This window comes from Acromyrmex echinatior, chromosome 8, assembly GCF_024713525.1.
Source record: "Acromyrmex echinatior isolate Ae372 chromosome 8, ASM2471352v2, whole genome shotgun sequence".
Classification (NCBI taxonomy): Eukaryota; Metazoa; Arthropoda; class Insecta; order Hymenoptera; family Formicidae; genus Acromyrmex; species Acromyrmex echinatior.
In genome coordinates this window covers 251,123-267,379 of record NC_141859.1, presented here as the reverse complement: position 1 = coordinate 267,379, position 16,257 = coordinate 251,123, and the positions used below count along the sequence as shown (strand labels likewise).

Below are 16,257 nucleotides of genomic sequence, written 5' to 3'. Positions count from 1 at the left end.
TATACTACGTATATAGTCTTCAGAAACGCGCACTGAAATGATTTTTCGATCTTGAAACACTAACTCTACTAAACTACCGCAGTAATATTACGAATTAAATTGACTAGCAATTTAACAAATTTTTGATGCTTATTCGCATCTTCGAAACGATCTTAATAATGTTAATAATGGCTTAGGACGCTCGCACAGAATGCAAGAGATCCGAGTTCAACTCCTAGCCGAGATAATTTTCGCAATAAAAATTAATTATTTACAGATTTTAATATGGCATTCAACATTGCGAATGAGCATTAAAAATTGCTAGTCACTCGTGATATTACTATGGTAGTTTAATAGAGTTAGCGTTTCAAGACCGAAAAATCATTTCGGCCCGCGTTTCTGAGAACTACATACGTAGTATATAAATTCACACAAGAATCATACAAGCCAATCATTTAAGATCCAACTAGACCGTTTAAGAGTTTTCTATAACTTATGAATTAATATAATTTATTTTAATTTAAATAAGAAATTTGTTTTTTTAGTAAGATGTTTTTTTAGTAAGCCAATTTGCATTTTAAGATTGTTCCATGTTATTAAATTTTTCAAAAGTTTCACTTTTTAATGAAAAATTATTACATTTAATATAAATATTTATTATGATTTCTATTATAATGAGAGAAAACTTGACACATCAAATTATTATTACTTTTGCAAATTAAAAAATTATACACAAATTTCATACATATTAGTTATACATATATTAAAAAATACATTAATGTCATACATTAATTTATATAGAAGTATAAAATAATTTTTTTTTACTTAACTGTTTTTAAATAGTATTTTTGAAAGTCTGATTTATTATAGAAAATAATCAGATTATAAATTTCAAATTAATATTGTCATTTTTACAATAAATACATATACAATAATTTTACGTCAATATAAAGTTAACTTAATTATTTTCTTTTTACATATTAAAGGTAGCAGTTAGTACGGAAACTTGATTAACAGCTGATGATTTATGAATGATTGTATAGCATAATTATAATTCACAATTTAATGCAATCAGTCACATCTAATACCTCTTTAATACTTCATGTAATAAATATTCAGTCTTTACGTAGTATTCTTGGTATTATTCTTTAATAAACGAAACATTCAACTCGAATGAAGAGACTTTAGTGTCGTATACATTATATTTGTATATCCGCAATATCCGCCGTTTCTCTCTGAAATCAAATCACTTCGTGATTCGATTATCAGTCGTTCCACGCTTATGATGGAAATTTGAATTTCACTTCTCTCTTGCATGTCTGATTAATATCATGTCCGACAATCATTCCGTTTTGTGATTTAGAAAGTATTATTATCAAGTCTCATTTCACGCAAATGGAATAGGCAATTCGCGAACTGTCAATTCTCTCTTTAACAGAATTTTTAACATACAAAATAAAAACTAAATTTTTAGAATTAAAATTTTTTTGTGCTAAGTAATTAATATACATATATGCATAATTTTGTATTTATGAAGACTATATGAGGATAAAAATTAATAGTGATTATTAATATGATATATTTGAACGTATTCTCTTAAATTAAGATCAACAATTGTATTAAGTTCATTTAAGCAATTTCGATTAAATTATCTAAGCAATTTTGTATATAAATTTTTGTTAAAAAGAGATTTGTTTTAAAATATTTTTTAATTGAGTCGCATATAGCGTATTTACAATCACATATTAAGCATTTATAAAATAAGAATGCTTTTTTATGTATTGTAATGATCTTATATTAACATCACTAAAGATAGAGCAATATGAGAGAATTGAAAGTTTGATATCAGGAAAATATATTCCTTCATCGAATAATCTGTAAAGATGACGCGTTTACGAGGAGAGAATCACTTCGTTTGCAGTAAAAGGCGACAACAACGGGTCTTCGTGTTTAGGGTAGAGCCATTCTCTTTCTTACACACATACACACACATACACACTCTCTCTCTCTCTCTCTCTCTCTCTCTCTCTCTCTCTCTCTCTTATTTTCTCTCAGTTAGGGTTCAAGGGATCGGTAGTGATTCGGATGATGGTGAGAGGGTTCTTCCGTGGAGTATCGGGTGGGCAGAGGTGGATAACGTTCCGGATAACGTTCGGATAACACTCGGATAACGGTGGGATAATTGGTAGCGGTGATCAGACCGAGTTTTATGATCAGAGAACATGCTCCCGTTGCCACAGTGGAAATTCTTCTCACTCTATCGGTCGTGGCCTGTCTTTCTCTTACGTTTTTATCCGTAACCATGTCTTTGTTCCGCGACGTGGAAAGAAATGCCCGAGAAAAAGTTTGGTGAGGGTAAGTCGACTAAACGGTCGAAATATACAAAGAAAAAGAGAGAGAGAGAGAGAGAGAGAGAAAGTCCGATTCGCATCGTATTTTTACGACTGACCCCCTCATAAACACTCACTGAGTTACGGGTTGTTTGCTCTGTCGAAACTGGGCTTTAGGGGCGCTTTATCCGCTATCCAAACGTATCCACGAAACGCGCTCTCTGGGATAGTAAGAAATCGGTCTCTTCTTTTTTATGCTTCTCTCTCTCTCTCTCTCTTTTCCCTCTTTCCTTCGAATTGACGCATACGCTTCTCGCGGACTTCTGCAAATGATGGCCCGCAGCTTTCGTACTTTTGTACGCTGGATAGAAAACGTATACTAAAACATTCAAGTGCCTTTGTGAGACTCTCCTTCGTGAGTATCATAAATATCTTTATGTTCTTCAGATTTTATTCAAATTTACAAGGGTATGTTATCAATGTTATTAATGTTATAAGACTTACGTGAATTGATGATTACAATAACATTCTGTAATGTAAGATTTTCGTAGACAATTAAAAATTTTTTTCTAAATTAAATTTCAGAAGCTTCGCTTTATTAAACTTTCTTATTATATATACAGCATGTATATTCTTGCTGACGAAACGCTTTCTTAGCTGAATCAACAATATTAATAATTGCGACGCATATGTATTATCAGTGAATTCGAGCGATAGTTAAAGGGATATTCGCGAGGGAAATGACGGAAGAGAGGCTTGTGAGTATCGGGGGACGAGGAGAGCGAGAACTCGGCGACCTGAACGTCGTCGTTCGCATCGGGCAAAGTGGAAACCCGTGTACGCCAGATTATCATCCCGAGTCAATCCTGATCACAGTTCCATCGTGCCGCAAACAGGCAACTCACGACCTTTCCAGCCCTTCCGCCTGCCGGTGCCATCGCCTCCGTTTTCTCGCTTACTCTCCGACTGGGAAACCAGTTTCACTAGAAAGAGCACATCTTTTGCTCGCGATTGAAATCGATGGAGCTCTGCAAGGACGTCCCGCTGCTGCCCTACGTTTCAGTCGATTATTGTGGCCAGAGAATGACACGCGGAATATTTTCATGGATGGAAATGGACACGATGAAGGAGAGAGAGAGAGGGGGGGGGGGGAGAGGAAGCAAGAAAGAGAACGTCGTGAAGGTCCACCAAATTCGCAATTTCAACTATTTTTCCAATTCCTCAGAGATTCGACCTGTATTACTCCCCGTTTGCTTCTATTCTGCTCTCCATCGGCGATCAGCAGTCCATTAAAGCTTAATAGCCGAAGCATTAGGCCCCCAGGGCAGATTTTGTTCCAACGGAAGTGAGATAAATGTGTTTTTCAAATGTTTCTAGTCCCTCGTGATTTGTTGGTAGCGATGCTAAAATTGTTATTTGTCTTTTGCACGATTGTGTTTTTATACCATCGATCCAAAAACACTTTGAAATAATTTAATCTTATTGATTAATAAAATGCAAATTATTTAATTTCTATGAAAACTTTTTAATTCATAAAGTTAACTTTTATTATAAACGATAATCAAATTTATATAAATATTCTTATAGTTTTGTATAAATATTATAAGTATTATTTGTACAAATACTATTAAAGAAAAATGTATTAACATATCTGTTTAGAAAATCAAAGGGATTTATAAAATATAAAAATATTATATTTATTTTGAATTTGTCAAATGTGCCCTTTCTTTATTAATTACGCGGAAATTCTAGGAACATATCGCTATCTGTCCACATGTACTTTCGAATTGTGCCATAGTCCTTTTCATGCGAATTCTGCGAAGAATTTTATTACTGCAGAACGGAATCATACAAACGTTAATTCGAATACGTCTTAAGACGACGACGGTATCGACGACGCTCGTGCACGACTTGTCGGAACTTGCAAGCATGCATATCCTTCTCGGTTCATTCCTCCATATCGAGCTAATGATGCGCGTCGGTCGGATCATCAATCATACTTTCATTACGTAGATCCCAGCTGCTCCACATTGACTTCGTGGCCCGTGGGGCATTGTTATTATTCCGAGATGAGAGATGCATTCCGCGTACGAGAGCGCACTAACGTTTCGCGCGTTACACACTCCGTGCGCGCGTGAATTTCCGCTTATCAATCCCGATATCGGTTGTAGAAACCATCCCGATCGGTGATTTTATGATTCACCTCGTTTGCCTTAACGATTGTAGATCCGTATCTGCGTTCACGGAGACTGTAACACGCATTTTATTTCCTCGGGATGGGTTGCGCAAGTTGTTTAATATTCTGGAAATACACATAAAGTGCATCATATTGTCTGTAATATTTGTCGCAATTCTTATATCTCCAATATTTTAATATTGATGAAAAATATATTGTCGACATATTAAATTACGAGTAATGATTTTGTAGTAATCAGTATTTACATAAAAATTTTTCCTAATAATTCTTAATTTGTATTACTTTGTATTACGTGCAATAGCATATAATTTTTTTGCGCGAGGATAAAATAAAAATCGACGTATAGTTGAGATTATTGCTTCGATTCATCGTCAATTTCCTTTATCTTGCATCAGAAATAGAATAGATTTTGCAGCGCGGCGTTAATGTATCAAAAAGTAAAATTATGCGCGACTTTCTAGTAAGCTTTACTAAAGTTGTACCATATATATTGCGATTGTGTTTGAATGGATTATGGTTATTCTTTATTCGGCAACAAATGAATGGCTTGCTGAAATTAATGTAAAATTAGTTGTATGCACGTCTACTAGACAGTAAAGCTTCACACGCGGCGCTTTAACGCTATCGTTCCTAATACCGCTCATAAAAGCGCGTGATCCCTTTTAAATCCTCCTCCATTCAATCATACACGACCACCGCGTAAGCACTCGAACTATAAACTATAAACCGGTGGCGTATCGTTTTACGACGTACAAGCTGCCACCGTGTATCCCTTTTGCGAGATTCTATTAGGTTTATATGTGCGGAGAAACCATGCCAGAATAGGAAGGATACATTCTTCAGAGTGCAGAAAAGATACAGTACAGCGAGCGTAATATATTATCACTGACATCTCGCAATAGAAATAATGATAATTTAATTGCTGAAGTTCCATTTGTAATTAGTTTTGCGTATTAGACATTTGTTATCCGACGTGCAAGATCAGGTGTGATATCATATCTTTGTTTCCGGTTTACTAAGGACGTATGTAGTTAATTAATTAGGGTAAAAGCAGATAATATAAATACCGGTTTTTAAATTAATATTACTCCGATATACATGTATATGAAGACTTTAAATTAATGCAGGACTCTTGAGAAATATGTTAGCTACAACATCCAATAAATAAAAGTCACCAAAATTTAAGTCCAACAATATTAATAAAAAAGTAAAAAATTTGAAAATGGAAGAGATTTAAAAATGGAATGTGATATGGAATATCAGTCAAATTTGGAGAATAGCAATGAGTAACGTAATAAATTAAATGAAAATTTATTAAATTGATCAAAATATACTTAAAAATAGTTCATATTTTTATTGTACAATAATACGTAGAAAATAAAATATATTATTTAACATGGACAATAAAGAACGAAGTTAAATCTTGAATTAAATTATTATGTAAAATAAATATTAGCATCTAAAATAATCATTATTCTTTACAATAAGAACCAATTCTCAACCCTCGATATATTCCTTATTACCTGCATATCTTCATGATAAAGACTTTTTATGATTATGGCAATAAACAAATTAGAAATTGCAACTAAGCATAATATTGTTCACGGAATATCATTAAAAGTCTATGTAATAGAAATATTAAAAACTTACTTGATGAGAACGTTTTTTTAATAAAACTTTCAAATCTCCAGACACAACAAAGATAAATAAATGCTTATGCTAATAATATATAATATGCTAATAATATCTTGTCTACTGAGTTCATTGCTCGTTATGACACGTTTAGCAGCAATTGCAACAACTTTCATCGATTACAGTACTTTATTTAAAAACAAACGTTCCTATTCCACACTTTTAACCCTATTCCATATTCCCTGCTTTTACCCTATACATTACGGTGAAACGTACAATAAATTTAATCAAATTTGATGTAAGCATAGCAAGTAAATATGAATAACAATTACTATAAGTCAATTTAGAATATACAAAGCGTGTTTGCGAAAAAATGCGCTTATTGATTAAAGGTAGCTACATATAATGAAAATGCAAATATTTAATGGTGTGAGAAAAACTTTTAATTGCAATATATATGAGAGAAGCAACATTACTCCCTTAAATTGATTCCGCGTTTTCTTGACAGTGTAACTTTAATCCCAAAATATTTACTGAAATGACCTAAATGTACTAGATTTTTTTTTTCTTGGTAGAACTCCAATGCGCTATATCATGTACAGCGCTGTCTAACGTCAAGACTGTATATAGTTACAGCGTCGGTAACACCGGTAGAATCGTCGTTCCCTCACGTGCTGCCAGAACGACGCAGTAAAAACGTAACATCGGCACCGAAGTACCGTAAAGCTGCGACCGTACGGGGCATTTCGTGACGATACCGCGATAAAAGGCGTCTGCTACTTCCATAGCAACGATACAGCCGAGGTATATTTGTCGAGCTTCCTTCTGTCTTGAAGATGACCATTGAGTCATTGCCGAATGAAATATACTTACATTGCACTAATCTAATTATATCATAATCCAGTTCTTATAAAGTATTGTGAAGTGAACATCGTTACGCTTTTTTTTCATATGCATCGAATAAAATTTGAGCAATTTCATTAACATAATTAGAGTATTAAAATTCAATATATTTTAATTCATGCACTATATCAAGGCTCAACTTAATATTCGACACGGCAATGAATAATTAAACAGCGATATACGATTAATGAAGCAGTTTTTCTTTTTTGTAGTCGACAAATAGTATCCAATTACGACGTGAGTTAATTAATCGCTCAACGAGATCATTATACATCTCTAGTCTTTACATCTCTTTACTGACGTAAAACCGGTGACCGCAACGATGACCGATCTATTCACTGATTTCTGTCGCGGCTTGTTTCTGCGCGGCGCGTTAATTACTCTTTCCAAGTATACTCGCCATCCTCTTCTTTCTTCTCTGCGAAATAAACGACTTCCTACGAATTGCCTCTGCTATAATCTCAATAAGCATCGCTCATTCAGGCGCACTCAACTCCTTCGCTTATTTGCCGGCTTTATGAGTATGGCGTTTGCGTACGCATTATATTAGGTGTATGAGAAAATCTTCAAAGAAAGCAGTTGCGACGTGTCCGTCGACAATATCTTAATTGCCAGTTTTGCTTATTACTCATTGCATTCTGACGATGGAGTCGGAGGTCAAGACGAGACGAAAGTTCATAGTCGTAGATAACACAAGTGATCGCGTTTGCTTTTTTGTCGTTTCTTGATCACTTTCGCATTACCTTGTCTCTTTTGTTGCATTTACCTCTTCTCGACTGTTTTTATAAAAATTTGATTGTCATTTATGACAATCGTCGCTTTCTTTTCTTATCCTGTTATAGATGAGCTGATGATCATACTTAAAATCCGATAAATTGTTCATCAAGCTCAGTTGTCGGATTATTTCCGAATATGAGTATATGAATAGTCAATTAGTTAGTATAATCAAATCATGTATTGTAAAATGGTATTTAATATATTGTAAAATGATTATGATCATGTCAATTGTATGATGAATTAAAAAACCTCAATGTACGTCAAAACTTTCATCGTACAATAGCTTGAAACGCATCGAATGTTGTGTCCAGTGATATAGCACAAGAACGGATCGTACTCTGCGGATCTAGTCGACGCAGACCATTCGTCACCGACTCGCCGAGAGCCTCGGTTTCGATAATGTCGCTCGGTCCCTTCACACACACACACACATACACACGCGCGCGCGCGCGCGCGCGCGCACTCTCTCTCTCTCTCTCTCTCTCTCTCTTCCTTCCCTCTCCCTCCCTTCCTCCCTTCTTTTTCTTTGCTTCCCTTTTTCGTCCGTTTTGATAGCTATAACTATATTAGTTTTGCAGAAACGCACTATCTGGTTGCCAAAGATCTCTTGGAGCAGAACTAGCTAGGTCAGACTAAACCTACATAGGGTAGACCGAGATGAATTGGATCATAGGGCGAATCAGATTAATGTCGATTTTGAGATAGTTAGTTGATATTTGTCATTAATTTTATTACTTTTTTATGTAAAAAACAGCTCGTCTGAAACAAAAAAATAATAAAATTGACGATAAATATTGACTGTCTCAAAATTTACATTGATCCAATTCGTCCTGTGATCTGATTCGCCTCGGGTCTACCCTATAGCGCATCCACTCCATCTCACTTGGCCGCTATTCCCACTTTCCTCACATCGAGGTTGCTCCAACCCCCTTAGCCTGGTCTTTTTCAACCCCTGATTCCCCTTAACGTTCCCTTCTTCGCTGTTTGTCGTGATCCTTCCTCTTCTGCTCAACCACCGGATCGGCCGGCGTCGTCCCTTTCGCGAGAGCTATCAATCAAGGTTGTCAATTTGTAATGGCGATTCTCTGTGTCCATCTCGGGTTGGGTCCAGACAGTCCACCGTCTACTTTTCTCCGTCTATCTTCGCACATTGGTGATCTCTCTGTCATCCTTTCTCCCTTTTCATCTCAACTCTCGGCTAGTCCGGCTTGAAGGAACGAAAGAGAGGAAGAAAAAGGAGGAGGATGGTAGATTTTAGGAAGCTGGACACCAGCCCGCTGTAAACGTTCCTGCTGGCACTGATCGGATATCGGCCGACGAAGAAAAAGAGAATGCTCTGCCGTCGAGTTTAACGTTCCCCGTGGACCCTAGCGTGCTAAATAAAATGGATGTTCTAGGGTCGAGAATCGAGAGAAATTGTACGGTGGATTCCCTAAAATGTCACCGGAGGCGCTGACATGGACTGCTCGATAGCGCTCTGACGCTGATGCGTCGAAATCGAACGCGTTCGATTTCGAGACAGATCCCATTTGATTCCGCCGAAATGGGCGATTGGTTTTATCGCGACGCTTATTTGTACTAGTCTTTCTTATGAAATTTTTCATTACTTCTCAAGGTGTCGAAACCTTTTATACATGTTCTTCAGTATATAGGTGTAAATAAACTGAACAAAACAAATTGTTAGCAATTATTATTTATGTAACTGTAAATTTATGATTTCATATTCTTTTATTGGTAGGAACAATTAACTGTACGGCCAAATCTGATTTATAATTCTGATTTTGATTGAATTTAAATGTAAATTCGACCATACTATTGCAAGAATAATATCGAAGGAAAATTTGAACTAAAAGGAGGAGCAGAGAATGGACGAGATCGATCGAATGGAGTCCAAGTAGAGACGATTTCTTCCCTCGTTGTTCCCTACCAACCGTCGCCAAGCTCTTTTTTCTCTACGTTTCGCGTCACGTAGACGTGATATAGAGTTACTTAGAGAGCCGATCCCCCGCGCATTACTGCCCTAACGTTCAAAAGGTGCCAGAACGGGTCCTCATATGACATAGATCATACGTTAATTGAAATGGGGTTCATGTGCGCCAGTCGTCGAATACAAACGACCGACTTATAGAAATGTTATTATTTGCTACCATACAGCACCGTGGGGAGAGTATAACCAGGACACTGTCGGGCTTAACGCAGGAAATTGCGTTCTGTTCGTATCAACATTTCGTTGAGCTCAACGCATAAAGGAGCTCGATGAAAGCCCTATCAAATTCTTTTTGTTGCAACTGAAGAAACATTGTCGATAGTAGAAATGGTATAAGCATGTTTAATATTGTTATTTACACTATTTATACGAAAATAACATATATATATTAGAATAAAATAACAATAATAAACGATTTATTATTGACAATTTATTTATTAAGACCGTACATATGCGAATACACAATAAGTAAGAATTAAACCTATAACGATCGAAGCTGGATCTTTTAGATGCTTAAATAATTTCTATATGAATTTATCACATTTCTATATGAATATACCACATATAGTCTACTTATGTAGTCATTTGAAATGCGCGCCGAATTAGTTTTTCGGGGGGAGAAACTTAGAAACGCAACTAAACTATTGTAGTAATATCATAAATTAAATTGACAAGCAATATAATAATTTGATGCTCAATCAGAGATTTTTATTAGAGAAATGTTAATGTGTTGAAAATTTGTAAATAAATTTATTGCGAAAAATATTATCTCGGCCGGAAAAGTATCTGTGAAAGTAATATATGCGATAATTGTTTACGGTTAATCGGTAAAACAAACGATTTTAGAATTCTCTTAATAAATTCGTCATTGTATTTGCGTAATTACCGAGCGCTAGAAACTACCGGCAGTTAATACTCGACTGAACGTAACAATAACTCACAATCGCCTACCCTAACTACCAAACTTTGATCCATTCTATGTAAACGAGCATAGGGTCCATTTTGTTACGCATAGGTATATAAATTGGCACGAGGGCGGGAATCGCTTGGACACGGAAATGAAGTCTTGGACGGTCACGATCGGTATGAAAAGATAAGGTCCGAGTTCTCGAGGGCGCTGGACAACGCCCTTTCTCTCTCACTCTTCAAACCTAGCGCTCTCTCTCTCTCTCTCTCTCTCTCTCTCTCTCTCTCTCTCTCTTTCTCCTCTCTCCTCTCCCCCCTCTCTGTTTCGTATACGCTTTCCACTCCACCAACGAGATTTTTCATGACATGAATCGCGTCCGGTGTATCAAGTCATACCCAGAAGGCTGAAGCTTCTACGTAGCACGAAGGGTGGCCCTATCTTATCGGCGTAGCCATAATGGCCTGTTCTATCTCATCTCCAGTCTCGTTGACCGTTTGCCCCTAGACCACTTTCGCCATCACGGCTTTACCACGGTAATGGCGACCAGGAAGAAACCTGGCTGATTTGCCGCTTCAGCATCAGCGAAAGAGGAAAAAGATTCGTATCATGAAAATATCGGTTCGATGACCTATTAAGTATTTTTACTAAGCATTGGTTTCAAGTCGAATGTATGAATCATTCATCACAATCTTCCAGAATTAAATCGTTAAATTATATTTTATTTTGAAGTTCAGACGCAATCCTTGTTGAGATGAATAACAGAAACTAATTGGAATTGAATTTAAGTCGAAAAAAAGAAACGTTCGTTTAGAATTGATAATTTCTAAAAATGCATTAAATTAAATAATAAATTTATCAAAAGACTTTACTTTCCATTTTAACTCGGTGTTATAAACATATATGAAATGCGTGAGAACTTGCAGTGCGGTAATCAATTGCGCGATACAGCAAAAGCTAGATTGCGAGACGCAATGCATTAACGATGTTGATGGACTATTCAATTGAATACAGCCACATTGGTTGCAGTTGTAACAAGCTTGATAAAGGACGTTATATAAAATGTGCGTTCCGTTGGAACGCTTTAGCTCGTAAGGAAGCTACTCTTCGTTCAGGCGCGCTTAAGAACAGATAACAAGTTCAACGCAGGAAGAATATATTGATGAAGCTGACTGGCTATTAAGCATCTTTATCGCTCATCGCTCGGATGTTTCGCGCCCGCGCGTCGTGAAATAAAGTTGTCTGCAAAATGCATTTCATCTCTACTTTGAGTGGTTGAGTTGGCCGAAGTTCTATTAAGGAATGGCACGCTAAGTAATTACATCGTGTGATATCGATCTCAAAATCGATCCTACCTGTGACCTGGAAAAAGCCGATGAGAATCGTTACTTATGGAGAATTATATTGCACATTCAGGAGAAACGAAACGGAGTTTCCCTTCGCGACATTTAAACGACCAGCCACTGTCGGAGCTTATTTATGTCTGTCGTAAGAAGATACACTTCCGACATTTGTGGCTCTCATAACCTCAGTTTATTGACACTGTTAAGGATGATTCCTATAATTCACAGATCTCAAACTTTAGGCTACAATGACAAGTTCAATGCGTATCGCATGGCTTCGTTAAAACAATACAGAGACAGGTGCGAATTTAATAGTTTTATATTAAATTTTAATGATAGCGTTCATATTATGATCTGCGGCGTTCACCTTTATTACTATCGAAATTTTTAGAACGATTTATTGATTTGTGTGTATATATATATATATATAAAGTTTTTTTTACTATCACAGTATCAGACAAAATATAAAAATTAGTATCTGTTTTTAAACAATACAAAATCTTGAATACGATTACTTTTTGTAGTTTGATAATAATAATAATCTATAATCGTTATTTTGTTGCATTGCTGCTGATAAAAAATGAATTTTAAGTAGTTAGTATGTTGATAGTTATTAATGATTTTTTATTATACGTTTGGGAAACAAAAAGTAAAGCTTCATTTGAAATGTAGTAGACTAGGTCAGTTATTATAGTTTATATCCCATGGATTAATTAAAACATCTAAATATTCTATGCACCGTATAAAATAATATATACTTTCATTAAGGGAATATTGCATTTTATACGTTTTGTAACCTTATAAATATTAAATGGTTTATGGATAGTGCGAGAAACATTCTCTCCCTCTGTATCGTTCGTTCATTAATTATTTATCGCGTCAACTAAAGAGCCAGTCAACCGCGAGCACTCATTAGGTTTTATCGGAGAGACCAGATGAATTTTGTGAATCGCAATACTGCGCATCGCTGACAGAAATTTATGTCACTCCGCGATAGTGTGGGTGCACCATAGAAGAAGGGCTGAAGCTAAAGAACTGGGTTAAAATATGCCAACGCCATTGCTAACTCGAAGAGTAGAGCAAATTAATTTTGGCTTGTCACAAAGATGATCATCCATAAATGCAATAGCTTCTTTGCTTTCTTCATCGCTTCATATGTTCCGCGTTCTCTTCTTTTCTCTCCTTGATTTATCGACCCAACATCATGCCCGAGAAAAAGAGTATGCAATAATCGTGATTTATGTATTCATTACCAACCACTTCGGCACGACTCGTTTGCACTGTTTTCAGCTGCTAGCGCACAATATTCGCCTCGATGCTGCAGTTTATTTTCAATTTTGGAGCTTTTTTGGACAGGACGCATTATTGCACGGTGTTTCGATCGTTGGTCATTCTGCAAATAGCTGTTGCGACATTTATCTGTGAATTATTATATTTGTTGCGAATTATTCTTCATTCTATTCATTCATTTCATTTAAGCTTTCCTATTATTTTTTAAATCTTTTTAAAATTTCATTAAGTTTATGCAAACTTTATAAAATTGTGATTGAAGTAGCTTACAAATGATTATTATTTGGAAAAAGGAAAAGTGAAACCAATGGAGATTTTACGTAAATTTTACGAGTAAATTTTATTATTTAATGTGTTATGCAACCAACACAGCAGGATTTCGTCACTGAGCGGGATTTCGTTGATTTTTGTTGCCAACATTCTCTGAATGTTCTGCGGATGAGATATGCTCGGGCTTCATAGCGGCAGCTGGGCCGATCGATGTCCGTGTACGGTTAGTGGATATTCGAGTAGAACGAGTAGAGAACGTTGGAAAGAACCGAAACGGCTGGGCGCGCGGGGTGGACGTTAGGAAAGGGAAGTTGCTTGCTGGAGACAGCGGAAGAAAAATAGCGGAAGTCATCGACCTCCGAAGGGCTATATATCAGACAGGGTCGCGGGAGGATGGTAGAGGAACCCCGGCGAGTATTTTCATGTACATATACAGATCTATGCCTGTGTGTGGATAGGTGGAAAGGGTAAAAGGGGGCGAGTTTTCGTGCGATTCGCAAAGTGTACCAGCTAGAGGAATGAGAACGAAGACGTTGAAGAGCTAGAAGGACGAGAAGGATAAGAGTTGGAGAAGTAGTCGAGGAGATAGTACGAAATCTAGGATAGTAGTCCTACCGTTTTATCATCTAACCAAGGCGAGGACAACGACAATGTCGGCGGTGGTGATTTTGTTCCTTTCTATTCTCGTTCGCTCCTCTGCCGGTCGGGTTTATCTTAAATGAGACTCCTGGAGGGCTTAACTCGGCTTGCCATGGTTACTCCGCGTATCTTTTACTCGTGCCAGGGTATATCTCTGATTGATTAAATTCCTGCAATTACGTCACGTCGTATATCACACTACCGGCTCACCCCAGAGAGAACATGTTGAGCAAAACTGGAATTCGAATGGCAACGCGCGTCAAGATTACCCTTCGCCGGTGGATTTGCGTCAACGATACGTTTTAGATTTCATTGTGGTAGACATCCTACTGACACAACCTAACATGGACTGAATTGAGAGGCTTAATTTTACTTCAGATAGCTAGTGACTACAGCAATGACGCATGTTGGCATTGTTGACCATCGAGCATGTGCCAATGGACATATGTTTGTCATTTAATACTAATATACAGTATGAGATTAATTATTGCATTTAATCCTACTTGGATGTAATCCATATAGTATTTGCTATTTGTAAAATGTCTTATCACACATTAAAAAATGTGAATATATACATACATATATATATATATATATATATATATATATATATATATTGTATATATTTACATTACAATATCAATTATAAAATCTAGATTTCCACATAAATCCAAATTAAGCGATATATCATGTTTTGTACTTTATAATTGTATGCATTATTACTATTATTATACCGCGTCACTATTATTATATTTGACATTGGTGTACGAATATATATAGCATCAGAAATATACAGTGTAAATTACGGCACGCGTTTCGACAATGCGACGCAAATCCGAACAAGCGATGCGCAACAATGCCAAACGATTTCCGCAATTGTTGCCATTATCGTTTTAATCATAGCATTTACGATCACGCCAACTTCAACAATAGTAACGCCGCCGAAACAACACAAATACATTGTTATTAAGTCACAATGCAACGACGCTACGACACCGATATTATTTTCCGACTCGACGACATTATCTACAACCACCGTCGAAATGAACAATGCGTGAAAACGAGGAGAAAAAGAGAGCCTGTACAGAGACCTAATCAAAAAAAAGACAAGCGAAGCATGGATAGCATGTAAGAGATAGAGAGTTGGAGTGATAAAGCGAAGGAAGGAGGGAGGGAGAGGGAGAGAGAGAGAGAGAGAGGATAGTATAAGGGGGAACGAGAATAGGAGACCAGGCAACAGCAGGGCGGATGAGTTATTAGATCCGGCGTATCCGGTATTGCGTCGCGGATGACCAATAGTTTCATCGAGGGATTGTTGAAGGTTCCGGAGCACATTTCCGACTTCCGCCTGACGAATCGTCCTTCCGCCTGCCTATCGCTTCTTCGTCGTCTTCTTCCCATCGTCATCGTTGTGGTCCCGTCAGTAGTTGTCGGAATTTGCGAAAGAGAAGCTGGAGCTCTAAGCTATTCGCGGAAAAATATGTAAAACTTGGATTCTTTCGTCGCTGTTAACTATGACGATTTTTTACGTTTTTTTTCTCTTCATTTTTCCTTTCGACTACCAAGAGATAATTTGACTCTCAAAGTATATTGTTGCTTTCGTCTTCACGGCAATATCGATTAATGTATATGTCATATTTTGAGAAATACCATTAGAGTAATAGGACATAAAATCATTAATATTTAGGATTGTCTTAAATTCTGATATTTTTATATATTTACTTTTATATTTACTTAAACAGATATATCTTTACGTAATATTTATCTTTTCGTTTTTCCATAAATATAAAACGAATGTGTAGAATGTATAAAAGACATTCTATTTTTATAATCTGATTTCTCTCTATCATTCTTTGTATCTGTCTCTCTTTCTCATTCTCTTTTTTTCTATCTTTTATATGCTTTTTTCCATGCTTTTTTTGTAATAGCTCTTTTTACTTGCTCTCTTTTTTTCATGAACATTTCCTTCGCTTTCATTTTGTATACTTTATATTTTTCTTGTTATA

The 16,257-nt window shown here is 36.3% G+C and overlaps 1 protein-coding gene across 5 annotated transcripts in view; it reads left to right on the top strand.

Moving 5' to 3' along the window:
- The window catches only part of hth (Meis homeobox homothorax), a 396,541-nt gene that overhangs the window by 366,142 nt on the left and 14,142 nt on the right, over positions 1 to 16,257 (top strand). The gene's annotated exons all lie outside the window — the stretch shown is intronic.